The sequence below is a fragment of the Austrofundulus limnaeus genome, unplaced genomic scaffold, assembly GCF_001266775.1.
Source record: "Austrofundulus limnaeus strain Quisiro unplaced genomic scaffold, Austrofundulus_limnaeus-1.0 Scaffold347, whole genome shotgun sequence".
Lineage (NCBI taxonomy): Eukaryota > Metazoa > Chordata > Actinopteri > Cyprinodontiformes > Rivulidae > Austrofundulus > Austrofundulus limnaeus.
Window position 1 is genome coordinate 235,496 of NW_013952749.1, and position 2,840 is coordinate 238,335.

Here is a 2,840-nt window from a genome sequence, read left to right on the forward strand (position 1 = left end):
CGCGTGCACGAGCAGCTGGATAGAAAACGTGTAATTTACGCAGCTCATTTACGCACAGATAGAAGAGTTTGTTGAATCTGACGTGACATGTTCGTACGAACCCTTTGTACGAACAAAAGTAAGAGAAATTTAGGAGAAGAATACGAACATGTTCTTGCATGAGGCCCATTGAGTTCGATGACTTCTAAACATATCAAAATAGAGAAGAAAGGAGCTACTAAAGGATGTAAAATAATAAATAATACAAAAAACTTGTGGGAGATCRTTCAACAAATAATTAGGAAAATTTGAAAAAGGTCAGTAAGATAACTGTGTATGAATAAGAGCATTTTGGAGAGGCTGAATCTCCAAATTAAAGCTGGGTAGAGTTTAAAAAACTGTGCCTAAAAGCAGTGGACTGATGTCAGCAGAAAATTACTCAAGGAAAAACTGGACACACTTTGAAAATCCCATATCCCACAGTTCATAGTATTGTCAAAGGTTTGTAAGAATCTGGCACTGCTGACAAAATCAGTCTGATTCTGTTCTGGACATGACTACATGCGCTTGARAACACTTCCACAAATCATTGTTTTTAAACACAGTTTTGTCTGCCATCCACAAAGGATAATTAAAGCTCATGAATATGCAAACACCATCCTGAAATGCTGTTGTCGTCTGTGGGCCACAGCCTGAGGCAAAGTGGAAAAAAATGTTCTGTGGGCAAATGAAAAAAAGATAATAAAATTTATAAATATACTGTATTTGCAAACCATAGACATCACACCCTTTGTACTAAAGAGGAGAGGGACCATTCTGTTTGTTGTCAACACCCAGTTTAAAGGCTTGCCTCTCTGTGGTATGGAGATACAGTACATTAGTTTCTATGGCATGTGTAGTTTACTAATCTACAAAAGAACCTTCAATCCAGAAAAGTACAGTATATACAGGATTTAAAATAACACATGAACTCATCCTGACAGCATCAGTTTCAATGAAGGCCTTACATATTTCAGCGAAGCAAGGCTGAAACACAGACTGCACCCATTATAAAAGCATGACTCTGTAATGGAAGAGTCCAGGTGCTGACTTGACCTGACTGCAGTCCAGACCACTCACCACCTGAAAGCATTTGCACTGTAAAAAATGAAATGTTGGATTTACTTAACCATGTTATGTTACCTGGTTCCACTTAACTGAATTGAGTAAATTCAAAGCAATATACCAGTTTTTTTAGCCAAAGAACATGAGTATGTTGCTTTGAATTTACTCAACAGTTAAGTGGAACCAGGTAACATAACATGGTTAAGTAAATCCAACATTTCATTTTTAGAGTGTGGGACATAATTGTGTGAGGATTTCAGATTACCCAATCTCTCCAGCAGCTTTCTGAGTGAAAGGGTAGTGCTTTTTGGAACTATCTGACTCACATTCCACTGATGATGTGCTGGGGTATTTGAGTGTGTGCTCCATCAGACCTCCACTAGAACATTTCTGCTCACACGGTAAACTACAACTCAGCTAGACTAGTCACCCCAGTGGATGGTTTCAACTAATCTTTGACACTAGATCACTCTCAATAGTCCACACACAGCAGGGGTAATTCATAAATTTATCTTTAGAGCCATCACGATAATCAGAGCATCCTTAAGATAGTCAGAAAAGCCAAATTAGGCSCAAAATCRGCACAATTATCTTGCCATGTGAATCTGCCTTTACTGACGTTTTGGATCTTTTGAGCCCTCAGTCCTGGGACCAATACGTTCAACCTTGTGAATAACTCCTACCAACCTTCATCACCAGCCCTGTGTTAGTACTGCTACCTCTATTGGTTCCTCCCTGGCAAATCTTTACTCCATTCTTGTCTCCAAGCCTGTAAGACGACCAAGTAAGACAGAACTCTGATCACATTCATCCCACACTGACCTCTGAAGATCAGATGCTTTCCAACCTGATTCTCCCTGGCATCCTAAAAATACCTATCATTACAATAAAACATTTATCTTTACTCAAGTGTGTCTGGACAGATTTTTTTCCTTGGTACTAAAATGTCATACAATGTTATGAAACGAAAAAATCCATCAGGATTGTTGATCAGCTTGAACTTTACATCAGACAAGAATGGAACAACATGCCCCTCCAAAAACTCCAGCAGCTGGTCCCCTCGGTAGTGTTTGCAGACTGTTGTTAAAAGAAGAGACGATTTTAGGCTTTGGAACACGTAGTTCATGTGAATTTCCTACACTTTCTAAAAATTGCTAATTTTAGGTATCAGGGTTAATGGTTAATATAAGTACTAGGGTCAGGGACAGGATGTCCACAGAGAATAAAGGTAATTTTAGGCTTTGGGAYGGTGTTTTTGGTGCATTTCCAACACTTTCTGAAATTATGACAACGAATTCCGCCCCATCTCGTCAATWCCTGATGCAAGGGGTTACCCGACGCGTCAAAATCGGTCGCAGAGGGAACCTTGGGGGTAAAGCGCCAATATGTGACAAATTGGGAGTGTGAATGGGTTGAGTTTGGGATGTGTTACCAAAGAATGGTACCATTTATTAATTTAAACATTTGATCTGCTTGCTTTGTTTTATTTTTGAAAAAGATGAAATTTGAAAATCCTTTTTGCTTTTAATTGAAATTTTCCACAACATCCCAACTTTATTGGAATTGTAGCTAAAATGAAATGTTCTTTGCAGTTTATCTGCTCTGTCACAACAGAATTTCATCTCCATTGAAGCATGTGATTGGTTTGCCGATCATTCCGCTTCTGAAAGCTGACCATGCTCGTGCTGACTGTGTGTGTGTGTGTGTGTGTGTGTGTGTGTGTGTGTGTGTGTGTGTGTGTGTGTGTGTGTGTGTGT